Below are 14,340 nucleotides of genomic sequence, written 5' to 3'. Positions count from 1 at the left end.
GGGCTGGGGGGGGACGAGTCAAAAGCTGGGCGCGGACCCCGGGGCGGTGGGGACGGGGAGTCGGTGGGGCGCGGGGCGCGGCTTGCGGGGGCGCGGCGGGGAGGAGGTGGGCGGGGCGCGGCGCTTAGAGACCGGGCTCCTTGAGGGGCCTCCGGGGCACCTGGCGCCTGCCCTTGGCAGCCGCACGCCCAGGCCGTGCCCTTTCGGGCGGCTTCTCGTCCTTCCCTTTCTCAGCAAGCCCTCCTCCAGCGGACACGGGCATCCGTTCCGCCAGCGCCCCTCTGCCCTCGCTCTGTAGCCGGCTCTCTGGCCCGTCGTGGCTGCGCCTGTCCTCCCCGCCTGGAGACAGGGCTGCGGGGAGGGGCGATAGGGCAACAGGTGAGAGCCCCGGGTTGGGGCGCGGGCGCGGGCGCGGGCGGGGGCGGGGCGCGCCCAGGCCTCTCGCAAGTCGCCGGCCAGGGAAGCCCCGGCGCTACCAAGCCCAGGCTTGTGCGCGGCTCTCTTGCCAGCAAAGGGGCTTCGACCACCCCGCGTGTGTTGGCCCCCGGGGCGGCCCAGTGTCCTGGGCCCCGTCATTTCCAGGAAAAGCAGTGCCCCACCTTTGGAGGCGTGCACCCTTCGATAGCTCAGCTGGTAGAGCGGAGGACTGTAGCCTGGACACGTGTGGACATCCTTAGGTCGCTGGTTCGATTCCGGCTCGAAGGAGGTGCCTGACAGCTTTTGCCCCATCCTGCATCAGGAGGGGCGCTAGCGCCCGGCGCCCAGCCCCACCGCTGCTGCCCCTGCCCTTGGGCCCCCCTGCAGCATCGCAGCCGCCTCCCTCTCCCAGGCCAAAGCCAGGAAAGCCTCTCCCTTCCACCGACACAGGGACTGGACGGGACGGGACGGGACGGGACAGGACGGGCCGGCCTGCTGTCACTAGGGAGCACACGCCCGCTTGCTGCCCGCACTCCACGCACACACGCACGCACGCACACCCGTGCCCTGTAGCGCATAATCGGTCCCCCTGGCTCCTGCCATATGGGGTGGCCTCCACCAAACGCCGCGCCCTTTCTCCTTTTCTTCACCCAGCCCTCCTGCTTCCCAGCGCCGCCTCTGCCACCACCCCACCGCTTTGCTCCGTATACCTGCACAGCAAGCTGCCTGCCACACAGGTGGGCCCTGGAGAGCCATCCACGGCGAGCTCCGGAGGCCGACCAGCAGGCACGCTGTCACCCCGTCGCGCTGGGCACCCACGGCCCTGGGGCGTCCTTCTTGAACACTCGGCCTCTCCATCTCTGTCTCCTGCTCCGCCTCCTCCTGGGATGCTGCTCTCACCGTCTCTCTTCTGTCGAGCCCACCCGCAGTCTCTCTAGCTCTCTTGCTCTCTCCATCTCTCTTGCTACGCCCACACCCCCCGGCCCTCCTCTCTGTCTCTCTCTGTCTCTCTGTGTCTCTGGCACTCTTTCTCTGTCTCTCTCTTGATGGGCCCATCAACACGTACACCTACAGAGACAGCAAACCCTCTCTCCTGCCCCGCTTTACCTAGTCGCGGGACAGAAGCGCCACCCTGAGACATTTCCAGCCATTGCCAATTGCGCAGCTGCCCCGGGGGAGGCTGACTTGGGCAGGAGCGGCAGGCGGCAGGGCCCTTGGTGGGCCTTGAGAGCCGGCTTGGGAACCTTGGCCGGCCGGGTCAGCTGTCCTGTGCATCTGAGGACGGGGCTGCGGCCCCCCGGGCAGCCCCTCCACTTTCACTCGCCTTCACACCCTTTCCTGTCGCCACGGGAGGGGTTGAGTTCCTTCGGAAAGAGCGGTGACTGATCCTGCTCTGCTGCGTGGTGTCACAACCACCTGCCTCGATGCCCCTGCTCCTCCTGACCTGGACAGACAGCCGTGGAAGTCGAGGGAGAGACCGAGAGAAAGAGAGCGAGAGGGAGAGGTGGAGGGAGACAGCCAGACAGACCCAGAGACAGAAGGCAACTCTCTGCTCTCTGCCTTGTGGATGGAGCTGGGTTCCAGGGCTGTGGCTGGGCGTGGCGGGCAGTCTGGGCACACGGAAGGCGGCCAGGGAGTGGTCCTTGGTCTCTGCCCTCCTGCGGCAAGGAGACTCCGGAGACCCGACGGACAGCTGGAGCTCCTCAGCGAGAGGACTGCCAGCTGAAGCGAGAGGAAGGCCCTGGGGCCAACCGAGCAGCCTCTCTCGCGCGAGCCCTGAGCCCACAGGTGGCTTTGGGCAACCGGAGCCCGGGCTTCCCCGTCCTCTTCCTCTCCTGCCATGCCGCCCCCAGTCTCCCCCCGGGGGCCGGAGAGGGGGCCGGAGAGGGGGGGCTCTGAGCCTTCCCTTCTCTCCCACCACCGCCAACTGAGCCGGGCTGAGCCCCCGGGCCGTGGAGTCTCCACAGGTGCGGGCCCAGGGTGCCGTGCCCTTGTAAGCCTCCCAGGTGGCCCTCGGGAGCAAGGGTTGGCTCTGCAGCCACAGAGGGTCCCCAGCCTTGAAGGGCCCCATGGGAGGAGGCCAGTGGCCAGGGAGCCAGGGCAGAACCTTGGGCCTTCCTCGGATGCGCCCCCTGACGGGACGCGGAAGGTGCCGGAGCCTTGGGCCAGCTGCTTGGGTGCTTTGGGGGAAGGGCGGCGGGGAGGTGGGGGGCGGGCGAGGGCCGGCAGCTGTGGGCCCTGGCGCCCGGCACCCCGAGGGTGAGACTCCGCCCCTGCCCCCGCCCCCGGGGCACATTCGACTCTTCCTGCCTGGGGCCTCCCCGAGGGCAGCAGGGCCCTCGTCGTGGCGGGTGCAGACACGCATGTCTCCAGGGCAGGAGGTGGGTGGCGACACGCTCATTCCATGGCGTGTCACTTGGACGTGGCTTGCCATGCCTCTCTGGGACTGTGGAAGGCTGAGGGAGCGGTCTCGGGGTGGCGGGCAAATCCCAGGGGGGATCTGCAAGGTTTGTGGAAGCCCTGGAGCCGGGACAAGGGGTCCGAGCCGGGCCCGGGTCTGCGCTGCCCCTTTCCCTTGGTCCCTGGTCCTCTGCAGGAAGCCCACAGAACCTCGAGCTGCTCCGCGGAGCCACCGCCTCTGCCAAGGGAATGGCGGTGGGTCGCTGGGCAGAGGAGGGGAGGCGAGCCGCGGGACTGGCGGCGCTGGCTGGGGACGGGTGGGCGTGCTCTCCGGGCCTGGCCCGAGAGCCTTCCCGCCTCCCTGGGATGGCAAAAGCCAGGCGGCGGTGGGCAGCTGGGCCGGGTGGCGGGGGCTGGGGGGGGACGAGTCAAAAGCTGGGCGCGGACCCCGGGGCGGTGGGGACGGGGAGTCGGTGGGGCGCGGGGCGCGGCTTGCGGGGGCGCGGCGGGGAGGAGGTGGGCGGGGCGCGGCGCTTAGAGACCGGGCTCCTTGAGGGGCCTCCGGGGCACCTGGCGCCTGCCCTTGGCAGCCGCACGCCCAGGCCGTGCCCTTTCGGGCGGCTTCTCCTCCTTCCCTTTCCTCAGCAAGCCCTCCTCCAGCGGACACGGGCATCCGTTCCGCCAGCGCCCCTCTGCCCTCGCTCTGTAGCCGGCTCTCTGGCCCGTCGTGGCTGCGCCTGTCCTCCCCGCCTGGAGACAGGGCTGCGGGGAGGGGCGATAGGGCAACAGGTGAGAGCCCCGGGTTGGGGCGCGGGCGCGGGCGCGGGCGGGGGCGGGGCGCGCCCAGGCCTCTCGCAAGTCGCCGGCCAGGGAAGCCCCGGCGCTACCAAGCCCAGGCTTGTGCGCGGCTCTCTTGCCAGCAAAGGGGCTTCGACCACCCCGCGTGTGTTGGCCCCCGGGGCGGCCCAGTGTCCTGGGCCCCGTCATTTCCAGGAAAAGCAGTGCCCCACCTTTGGAGGCGTGCACCCTTCGATAGCTCAGCTGGTAGAGCGGAGGACTGTAGCCTGGACACGTGTGGACATCCTTAGGTCGCTGGTTCGATTCCGGCTCGAAGGAGGTGCCTGACAGCTTTTGCCCCATCCTGCATCAGGAGGGGCGCTAGCGCCCGGCGCCCAGCCCCACCGCTGCTGCCCCTGCCCTTGGGCCCCCCTGCAGCATCGCAGCCACCTCCCTCTCCCAGGCCAAAGCCAGGAAAGCCTCTCCCTTCCACCGACACAGGGACTGGACGGGACGGGACGGGACGGGACGGGACGGGACGGGACTGGACAGGACGGGCCGGCCTGCTGTCACTAGGGAGCACACGCCCGCTTGCTGCCCGCACTCCACGCACACACGCACGCACGCACACCCGTGCCCTGTAGCGCATAATCGGTCCCCCTGGCTCCTGCCATATGGGGTGGCCTCCACCAAACGCCGCGCCCTTTCTCCTTTTCTTCACCCAGCCCTCCTGCTTCCCAGCGCCGCCTCTGCCACCACCCCACCGCTTTGCTCCGTATACCTGCACAGCAAGCTGCCTGCCACACAGGTGGGCCCTGGAGAGCCATCTACGGCGAGCTCCGGAGGCCGACCAGCAGGCACGCTGTCACCCCGTCGCGCTGGGCACCCACGGCCCTGGGGCGTCCTTCTTGAACACTCGGCCTCTCCATCTCTGTCTCCTGCTCCGCCTCCTCCTGGGGTGCTGCTCTCACCGTCTCTCTTCTGTCGAGCCCACCCGCAGTCTCTCTAGCTCTCTTGCTCTCTCCATCTCTCTTGCTACGCCCACACCCCCCGGCCCTCCTCTCTGTCTCTCTCTGTCTCTCTGTGTCTCTGGCACTCTTTCTCTGTCTCTCTCTTGATGGGCCCATCAACACGTACACCTACAGAGACAGCAAACCCTCTCTCCTGCCCCGCTTTACCTAGTCGCGGGACAGAAGCGCCACCCTGAGACATTTCCAGCCATTGCCAATTGCGCAGCTGCCCCGGGGGAGGCTGACTTGGGCAGGAGCGGCAGGCGGCAGGGCCCTTGGTGGGCCTTGAGAGCCGGCTTGGGAACCTTGGCCGGCCGGGTCAGCTGTCTTGTGCATCTGAGGACGGGGCTGCGGCCCCCCGGGCAGCCCCTCCACTTTCACTCGCCTCCACACCCTTTCCTGTCGCCACGGGAGGGGTTGAGTTCCTTCGGAAAGAGCGGTGACTGATCCTGCTCTGCTGCGTGGTGTCACAACCACCTGCCTCGATGCCCCTGCTCCTCCTGACCTGGACAGACAGCCGTGGAAGTCGAGGGAGAGACCGAGAGAAAGAGAGCGAGAGGGAGAGGTGGAGGGAGACAGCCAGACAGACCCAGAGACAGAAGGCAACTCTCTGCTCTCTGCCTTGTGGATGGAGCTGGGTTCCAGGGCTGTGGCTGGGCGTGGCGGGCAGTCTGGGCACACGGAAGGCGGCCAGGGAGTGGTCCTTGGTCTCTGCCCTCCTGCGGCAAGGAGACTCCGGAGACCCGACGGACAGCTGGAGCTCCTCAGCGAGAGGACTGCCAGCTGAAGCGAGAGGAAGGCCCTGGGGCCAACCGAGCAGCCTCTCTCGCGCGAGCCCTGAGCCCACAGGTGGCTTTGGGCAACCGGAGCCCGGGCTTCCCCGTCCTCTTCCTCTCCTGCCATGCCGCCCCCAGTCTCCCCCCGGGGGCCGGAGAGGGGGCCGGAGAGGGGGGGCTCTGAGCCTTCCCTTCTCTCCCACCACCGCCAACTGAGCCGGGCTGAGCCCCGGGCCGTGGAGTCTCCACAGGTGCGGGCCCAGGGTGCCGTGCCCTTGTAGCCTCCCAGGTGGCCCTCGGGAGCAAGGGTTGGCTCTGCAGCCACAGAGGGTCCCCAGCCTTGAAGGGCCCCATGGGAGGAGGCCAGTGGCCAGGGAGCCAGGGCAGAACCTTGGGCCTTCCTCGGATGCGCCCCCTGACGGGACGCGGAAGGTGCCGGAGCCTTGGGCCAGCTGCTTGGGTGCTTTGGGGGAAGGGCGGCGGGGAGGTGGGGGGCGGGCGAGGGCCGGCAGCTGTGGGCCCTGGCGCCCGGCACCCCGAGGGTGAGACTCCGCCCCTGCCCCCGCCCCCGGGGCACATTCGACTCTTCCTGCCTGGGGCCTCCCCGAGGGCAGCAGGGCCCTCGTCGTGGCGGGTGCAGACACGCATGTCTCCAGGGCAGGAGGTGGGTGGCGACACGCTCATTCCATGGCGTGTCACTTGGACGTGGCTTGCCATGCCTCTCTGGGACTGTGGAAGGCTGAGGGAGCGGTCTCGGGGTGGCGGGCAAATCCCAGGGGGGATCTGCAAGGTTTGTGGAAGCCCTGGAGCCGGGACAAGGGGTCCGAGCCGGGCCCGGGTCTGCGCTGCCCCTTTCCCTTGGTCCCTGGTCCTCTGCAGGAAGCCCACAGAACCTCGAGCTGCTCCGCGGAGCCACCGCCTCTGCCAAGGGAATGGCGGTGGGTCGCTGGGCAGAGGAGGGGAGGCGAGCCGCGGGACTGGCGGCGCTGGCTGGGGACGGGTGGGCGTGCTCTCCGGGCCTGGCCCGAGAGCCTTCCCGCCTCCCTGGGATGGCAAAAGCCAGGCGGCGGTGGGCAGCTGGGCCGGGTGGCGGGGGCTGGGGGGGGACGAGTCAAAAGCTGGGCGCGGACCCCGGGGCGGTGGGGACGGGGAGTCGGTGGGGCGCGGGGCGCGGCTTGCGGGGGCGCGGCGGGGAGGAGGTGGGCGGGGCGCGGCGCTTAGAGACCGGGCTCCTTGAGGGGCCTCCGGGGCACCTGGCGCCTGCCCTTGGCAGCCGCACGCCCAGGCCGTGCCCTTTCGGGCGGCTTCTCGTCCTTCCCTTTCCTCAGCAAGCCCTCCTCCAGCGGACACGGGCATCCGTTCCGCCAGCGCCCCTCTGCCCTCGCTCTGTAGCCGGCTCTCTGGCCCGTCGTGGCTGCGCCTGTCCTCCCCGCCTGGAGACAGGGCTGCGGGGAGGGGCGATAGGGCAACAGGTGAGAGCCCCGGGTTGGGGCGCGGGCGCGGGCGCGGGCGGGGGCGGGGCGCGCCCAGGCCTCTCGCAAGTCGCCGGCCAGGGAAGCCCCGGCGCTACCAAGCCCAGGCTTGTGCGCGGCTCTCTTGCCAGCAAAGGGGCTTCGACCACCCCGCGTGTGTTGGCCCCCGGGGCGGCCCAGTGTCCTGGGCCCCGTCATTTCCAGGAAAAGCAGTGCCCCACCTTTGGAGGCGTGCACCCTTCGATAGCTCAGCTGGTAGAGCGGAGGACTGTAGCCTGGACACGTGTGGACATCCTTAGGTCGCTGGTTCGATTCCGGCTCGAAGGAGGTGCCTGACAGCTTTTGCCCCATCCTGCATCAGGAGGGGCGCTAGCGCCCGGCGCCCAGCCCCACCGCTGCTGCCCCTGCCCTTGGGCCCCCCTGCAGCATCGCAGCCGCCTCCCTCTCCCAGGCCAAAGCCAGGAAAGCCTCTCCCTTCCACCGACACAGGGACTGGACGGGACGGGACGGGACGGGACAGGACGGGCCGGCCTGCTGTCACTAGGGAGCACACGCCCGCTTGCTGCCCGCACTCCACGCACACACGCACGCACGCACACCCGTGCCCTGTAGCGCATAATCGGTCCCCCTGGCTCCTGCCATATGGGGTGGCCTCCACCAAACGCCGCGCCCTTTCTCCTTTTCTTCACCCAGCCCTCCTGCTTCCCAGCGCCGCCTCTGCCACCACCCCACCGCTTTGCTCCGTATACCTGCACAGCAAGCTGCCTGCCACACAGGTGGGCCCTGGAGAGCCATCCACGGCGAGCTCCGGAGGCCGACCAGCAGGCACGCTGTCACCCCGTCGCGCTGGGCACCCACGGCCCTGGGGCGTCCTTCTTGAACACTCGGCCTCTCCATCTCTGTCTCCTGCTCCGCCTCCTCCTGGGATGCTGCTCTCACCGTCTCTCTTCTGTCGAGCCCACCCGCAGTCTCTCTAGCTCTCTTGCTCTCTCCATCTCTCTTGCTACGCCCACACCCCCCGGCCCTCCTCTCTGTCTCTCTCTGTCTCTCTGTGTCTCTGGCACTCTTTCTCTGTCTCTCTCTTGATGGGCCCATCAACACGTACACCTACAGAGACAGCAAACCCTCTCTCCTGCCCCACTTTACCTAGTCGCGGGACAGAAGCGCCACCCTGAGACATTTCCAGCCATTGCCAATTGCGCAGCTGCCCCGGGGGAGGCTGACTTGGGCAGGAGCGGCAGGCGGCAGGGCCCTTGGTGGGCCTTGAGAGCCGGCTTGGGAACCTTGGCCGGCCGGGTCAGCTGTCCTGTGCATCTGAGGACGGGGCTGCGGCCCCCCGGGCAGCCCCTCCACTTTCACTCGCCTCCACACCCTTTCCTGTCGCCACGGGAGGGGTTGAGTTCCTTCGGAAAGAGCGGTGACTGATCCTGCTCTGCTGCGTGGTGTCACAACCACCTGCCTCGATGCCCCTGCTCCTCCTGACCTGGACAGACAGCCGTGGAAGTCGAGGGAGAGACCGAGAGAAAGAGAGCGAGAGGGAGAGGTGGAGGGAGACAGCCAGACAGACCCAGAGACAGAAGGCAACTCTCTGCTCTCTGCCTTGTGGATGGAGCTGGGTTCCAGGGCTGTGGCTGGGCGTGGCGGGCAGTCTGGGCACACGGAAGGCGGCCAGGGAGTGGTCCTTGGTCTCTGCCCTCCTGCGGCAAGGAGACTCCGGAGACCCGACGGACAGCTGGAGCTCCTCAGCGAGAGGACTGCCAGCTGAAGCGAGAGGAAGGCCCTGGGGCCAACCGAGCAGCCTCTCTCGCGCGAGCCCTGAGCCCACAGGTGGCTTTGGGCAACCGGAGCCCGGGCTTCCCCGTCCTCTTCCTCTCCTGCCATGCCGCCCCCAGTCTCCCCCCGGGGGCCGGAGAGGGGGCCGGAGAGGGGGGGCTCTGAGCCTTCCCTTCTCTCCCACCACCGCCAACTGAGCCGGGCTGAGCCCCCGGGCCGTGGAGTCTCCACAGGTGCGGGCCCAGGGTGCCGTGCCCTTGTAAGCCTCCCAGGTGGCCCTCGGGAGCAAGGGTTGGCTCTGCAGCCACAGAGGGTCCCCAGCCTTGAAGGGCCCCATGGGAGGAGGCCAGTGGCCAGGGAGCCAGGGCAGAAACTTGGGCCTTCCTCGGATGCGCCCCCTGACGGGACGCGGAAGGTGCCGGAGCCTTGGGCCAGCTGCTTGGGTGCTTTGGGGGAAGGGCGGCGGGGAGGTGGGGGGCGGGCGAGGGCCGGCAGCTGTGGGCCCTGGCGCCCGGCACCCCGAGGGTGAGACTCCGCCCCTGCCCCCGCCCCCGGGGCACATTCGACTCTTCCTGCCTGGGGCCTCCCCGAGGGCAGCAGGGCCCTCGTCGTGGCGGGTGCAGACACGCATGTCTCCAGGGCAGGAGGTGGGTGGCGACACGCTCATTCCATGGCGTGTCACTTGGACGTGGCTTGCCATGCCTCTCTGGGACTGTGGAAGGCTGAGGGAGCGGTCTCGGGGTGGCGGGCAAATCCCAGGGGGGATCTGCAAGGTTTGTGGAAGCCCTGGAGCCGGGACAAGGGGTCCGAGCCGGGCCCGGGTCTGCGCTGCCCCTTTCCCTTGGTCCCTGGTCCTCTGCAGGAAGCCCACAGAACCTCGAGCTGCTCCGCGGAGCCACCGCCTCTGCCAAGGGAATGGCGGTGGGTCGCTGGGCAGAGGAGGGGAGGCGAGCCGCGGGACTGGCGGCGCTGGCTGGGGACGGGTGGGCGTGCTCTCCGGGCCTGGCCCGAGAGCCTTCCCGCCTCCCTGGGATGGCAAAAGCCAGGCGGCGGTGGGCAGCTGGGCCGGGTGGCGGGGGCTGGGGGGGGACGAGTCAAAAGCTGGGCGCGGACCCCGGGGCGGTGGGGACGGGGAGTCGGTGGGGCGCGGGGCGCGGCTTGCGGGGGCGCGGCGGGGAGGAGGTGGGCGGGGCGCGGCGCTTAGAGACCGGGCTCCTTGAGGGGCCTCCGGGGCACCTGGCGCCTGCCCTTGGCAGCCGCACGCCCAGGCCGTGCCCTTTCGGGCGGCTTCTCCTCCTTCCCTTTCCTCAGCAAGCCCTCCTCCAGCGGACACGGGCATCCGTTCCGCCAGCGCCCCTCTGCCCTCGCTCTGTAGCCGGCTCTCTGGCCCGTCGTGGCTGCGCCTGTCCTCCCCGCCTGGAGACAGGGCTGCGGGGAGGGGCGATAGGGCAACAGGTGAGAGCCCCGGGTTGGGGCGCGGGCGCGGGCGCGGGCGGGGGCGGGGCGCGCCCAGGCCTCTCGCAAGTCGCCGGCCAGGGAAGCCCCGGCGCTACCAAGCCCAGGCTTGTGCGCGGCTCTCTTGCCAGCAAAGGGGCTTCGACCACCCCGCGTGTGTTGGCCCCCGGGGCGGCCCAGTGTCCTGGGCCCCGTCATTTCCAGGAAAAGCAGTGCCCCACCTTTGGAGGCGTGCACCCTTCGATAGCTCAGCTGGTAGAGCGGAGGACTGTAGCCTGGACACGTGTGGACATCCTTAGGTCGCTGGTTCGATTCCGGCTCGAAGGAGGTGCCTGACAGCTTTTGCCCCATCCTGCATCAGGAGGGGCGCTAGCGCCCGGCGCCCAGCCCCACCGCTGCTGCCCCTGCCCTTGGGCCCCCCTGCAGCATCGCAGCCACCTCCCTCTCCCAGGCCAAAGCCAGGAAAGCCTCTCCCTTCCACCGACACAGGGACTGGACGGGACGGGACGGGACGGGACGGGACGGGACGGGACTGGACAGGACGGGCCGGCCTGCTGTCACTAGGGAGCACACGCCCGCTTGCTGCCCGCACTCCACGCACACACGCACGCACGCACACCCGTGCCCTGTAGCGCATAATCGGTCCCCCTGGCTCCTGCCATATGGGGTGGCCTCCACCAAACGCCGCGCCCTTTCTCCTTTTCTTCACCCAGCCCTCCTGCTTCCCAGCGCCGCCTCTGCCACCACCCCACCGCTTTGCTCCGTATACCTGCACAGCAAGCTGCCTGCCACACAGGTGGGCCCTGGAGAGCCATCTACGGCGAGCTCCGGAGGCCGACCAGCAGGCACGCTGTCACCCCGTCGCGCTGGGCACCCACGGCCCTGGGGCGTCCTTCTTGAACACTCGGCCTCTCCATCTCTGTCTCCTGCTCCGCCTCCTCCTGGGGTGCTGCTCTCACCGTCTCTCTTCTGTCGAGCCCACCCGCAGTCTCTCTAGCTCTCTTGCTCTCTCCATCTCTCTTGCTACGCCCACACCCCCCGGCCCTCCTCTCTGTCTCTCTCTGTCTCTCTGTGTCTCTGGCACTCTTTCTCTGTCTCTCTCTTGATGGGCCCATCAACACGTACACCTACAGAGACAGCAAACCCTCTCTCCTGCCCCGCTTTACCTAGTCGCGGGACAGAAGCGCCACCCTGAGACATTTCCAGCCATTGCCAATTGCGCAGCTGCCCCGGGGGAGGCTGACTTGGGCAGGAGCGGCAGGCGGCAGGGCCCTTGGTGGGCCTTGAGAGCCGGCTTGGGAACCTTGGCCGGCCGGGTCAGCTGTCTTGTGCATCTGAGGACGGGGCTGCGGCCCCCCGGGCAGCCCCTCCACTTTCACTCGCCTCCACACCCTTTCCTGTCGCCACGGGAGGGGTTGAGTTCCTTCGGAAAGAGCGGTGACTGATCCTGCTCTGCTGCGTGGTGTCACAACCACCTGCCTCGATGCCCCTGCTCCTCCTGACCTGGACAGACAGCCGTGGAAGTCGAGGGAGAGACCGAGAGAAAGAGAGCGAGAGGGAGAGGTGGAGGGAGACAGCCAGACAGACCCAGAGACAGAAGGCAACTCTCTGCTCTCTGCCTTGTGGATGGAGCTGGGTTCCAGGGCTGTGGCTGGGCGTGGCGGGCAGTCTGGGCACACGGAAGGCGGCCAGGGAGTGGTCCTTGGTCTCTGCCCTCCTGCGGCAAGGAGACTCCGGAGACCCGACGGACAGCTGGAGCTCCTCAGCGAGAGGACTGCCAGCTGAAGCGAGAGGAAGGCCCTGGGGCCAACCGAGCAGCCTCTCTCGCGCGAGCCCTGAGCCCACAGGTGGCTTTGGGCAACCGGAGCCCGGGCTTCCCCGTCCTCTTCCTCTCCTGCCATGCCGCCCCCAGTCTCCCCCCGGGGGCCGGAGAGGGGGCCGGAGAGGGGGGGCTCTGAGCCTTCCCTTCTCTCCCACCACCGCCAACTGAGCCGGGCTGAGCCCCGGGCCGTGGAGTCTCCACAGGTGCGGGCCCAGGGTGCCGTGCCCTTGTAGCCTCCCAGGTGGCCCTCGGGAGCAAGGGTTGGCTCTGCAGCCACAGAGGGTCCCCAGCCTTGAAGGGCCCCATGGGAGGAGGCCAGTGGCCAGGGAGCCAGGGCAGAACCTTGGGCCTTCCTCGGATGCGCCCCCTGACGGGACGCGGAAGGTGCCGGAGCCTTGGGCCAGCTGCTTGGGTGCTTTGGGGGAAGGGCGGCGGGGAGGTGGGGGGCGGGCGAGGGCCGGCAGCTGTGGGCCCTGGCGCCCGGCACCCCGAGGGTGAGACTCCGCCCCTGCCCCCGCCCCCGGGGCACATTCGACTCTTCCTGCCTGGGGCCTCCCCGAGGGCAGCAGGGCCCTCGTCGTGGCGGGTGCAGACACGCATGTCTCCAGGGCAGGAGGTGGGTGGCGACACGCTCATTCCATGGCGTGTCACTTGGACGTGGCTTGCCATGCCTCTCTGGGACTGTGGAAGGCTGAGGGAGCGGTCTCGGGGTGGCGGGCAAATCCCAGGGGGGATCTGCAAGGTTTGTGGAAGCCCTGGAGCCGGGACAAGGGGTCCGAGCCGGGCCCGGGTCTGCGCTGCCCCTTTCCCTTGGTCCCTGGTCCTCTGCAGGAAGCCCACAGAACCTCGAGCTGCTCCGCGGAGCCACCGCCTCTGCCAAGGGAATGGCGGTGGGTCGCTGGGCAGAGGAGGGGAGGCGAGCCGCGGGACTGGCGGCGCTGGCTGGGGACGGGTGGGCGTGCTCTCCGGGCCTGGCCCGAGAGCCTTCCCGCATCCCTTCGCGGCCAGCCTCCCCGCGTGGCAAAAGCCAGGCGGCGGTGGGCAGCTGGGCCGGGTGGCGGGGGCTGGGGGGGGACGAGTCAAAAGCTGGGCGCGGACCCCGGGGCGGTGGGGACGGGGAGTCGGTGGGGCGCGGGGCGCGGCTTGCGGGGGCGCGGCGGGGAGGAGGTGGGCGGGGCGCGGCGCTTAGAGACCGGGCTCCTTGAGGGGCCTCCGGGGCACCTGGCGCCTGCCCTTGGCAGCCGCACGCCCAGGCCGTGCCCTTTCGGGCGGCTTCTCCTCCTTCCCTTTCCTCAGCAAGCCCTCCTCCAGCGGACACGGGCATCCGTTCCGCCAGCGCCCCTCTGCCCTCGCTCTGTAGCCGGCTCTCTGGCCCGTCGTGGCTGCGCCTGTCCTCCCCGCCTGGAGACAGGGCTGCGGGGAGGGGCGATAGGGCAACAGGTGAGAGCCCCGGGTTGGGGCGCGGGCGCGGGCGCGGGCGGGGGCGGGGGCGGGGCGCGCCCAGGCCTCTCGCAAGTCGCCGGCCAGGGAAGCCCCGGCGCTACCAAGCCCAGGCTTGTGCGCGGCTCTCTTGCCAGCAAAGGGGCTTCGACCACCCCGCGTGTGTTGGCCCCCGGGGCGGCCCAGTGTCCTGGGCCCCGTCATTTCCAGGAAAAGCAGTGCCCCACCTTTGGAGGCGTGCACCCTTCGATAGCTCAGCTGGTAGAGCGGAGGACTGTAGCCTGGACACGTGTGGACATCCTTAGGTCGCTGGTTCGATTCCGGCTCGAAGGAGGTGCCTGACAGCTTTTGCCCCATCCTGCATCAGGAGGGGCGCTAGCGCCCGGCGCCCAGCCCCACCGCTGCTGCCCCTGCCCTTGGGCCCCCCTGCAGCATCGCAGCCGCCTCCCTCTCCCAGGCCAAAGCCAGGAAAGCCTCTCCCTTCCACCGACACAGGGACTGGACGGGACGGGACGGGACGGTACGGGACTGGACAGGACGGGCCGGCCTGCTGTCACTAGGGAGCACACCCCCGCTTGCTGCCCGCACTCCACGCACACACGCACACACGCACACACACGCACACACGCACACCCGTGCCCTGTAGCGCATAATCGGTCCCCCTGGCTCCTGCCATATGGGGTGGCCTCCACCAAACGCCGCGCCCTTTCTCCTTTTCTTCACCCAGCCCTCCTGCTTCCCAGCGCCGCCTCTGCCACCACCCCACCGCTTTGCTCCGTATACCTGCACAGCAAGCTGCCTGCCACACAGGTGGGCCCTGGAGAGCCATCCACGGCGAGCTCCGGAGGCCGACCAGCAGGCACGCTGTCACCCCGTCGCGCTGGGCACCCACGGCCCTGGGGCGTCCTTCTTGAACACTCAGCCTCTCCATCTCTGTCTCCTGCTCCGCCTCCTCCTGGGATGCTGCTCTCACCGTCTCTCTTCTGTCGAGCCCACCC

The 14,340-nt window shown here is 69.5% G+C and overlaps 5 non-coding genes across 5 annotated transcripts; all 5 read left to right on the top strand.

The window, feature by feature from the left end:
* The first annotated feature begins 615 nt into the window (after positions 1-615).
* On the top strand, positions 616-705 carry TRNAY-GUA (transfer RNA tyrosine (anticodon GUA)). Its single transcript is given in 2 exon segments — positions 616-652; positions 670-705. It is a non-coding gene; the product is annotated as a tRNA-Tyr (tRNA).
* Positions 706-3,843: 3,138 nt separating this feature from the next.
* Positions 3,844-3,933, top strand: TRNAY-GUA (transfer RNA tyrosine (anticodon GUA)). The gene is given in 2 exon segments: positions 3,844-3,880; positions 3,898-3,933. It is a non-coding gene; the product is annotated as a tRNA-Tyr (tRNA).
* Positions 3,934-7,089: 3,156 nt separating this feature from the next.
* On the top strand, positions 7,090-7,179 carry TRNAY-GUA (transfer RNA tyrosine (anticodon GUA)). The gene is given in 2 exon segments: positions 7,090-7,126; positions 7,144-7,179. It is a non-coding gene; the product is annotated as a tRNA-Tyr (tRNA).
* A 3,138-nt stretch (positions 7,180-10,317) lies between these two features.
* On the top strand, positions 10,318-10,407 carry TRNAY-GUA (transfer RNA tyrosine (anticodon GUA)). Its single transcript is given in 2 exon segments — positions 10,318-10,354; positions 10,372-10,407. It is a non-coding gene; the product is annotated as a tRNA-Tyr (tRNA).
* A 3,178-nt stretch (positions 10,408-13,585) lies between these two features.
* On the top strand, positions 13,586-13,675 carry TRNAY-GUA (transfer RNA tyrosine (anticodon GUA)). Its single transcript is given in 2 exon segments — positions 13,586-13,622; positions 13,640-13,675. It is a non-coding gene; the product is annotated as a tRNA-Tyr (tRNA).
* The last annotated feature ends 665 nt before the right edge of the window (positions 13,676-14,340 follow it).

The sequence above is a fragment of the Equus asinus genome, chromosome 2 (assembly GCF_041296235.1).
Source record: "Equus asinus isolate D_3611 breed Donkey chromosome 2, EquAss-T2T_v2, whole genome shotgun sequence".
Classification (NCBI taxonomy): Eukaryota; Metazoa; Chordata; class Mammalia; order Perissodactyla; family Equidae; genus Equus; species Equus asinus.
Note: the sequence above shows the minus strand (reverse complement) of the source record. Positions and strands in the feature narration are given on the sequence as shown.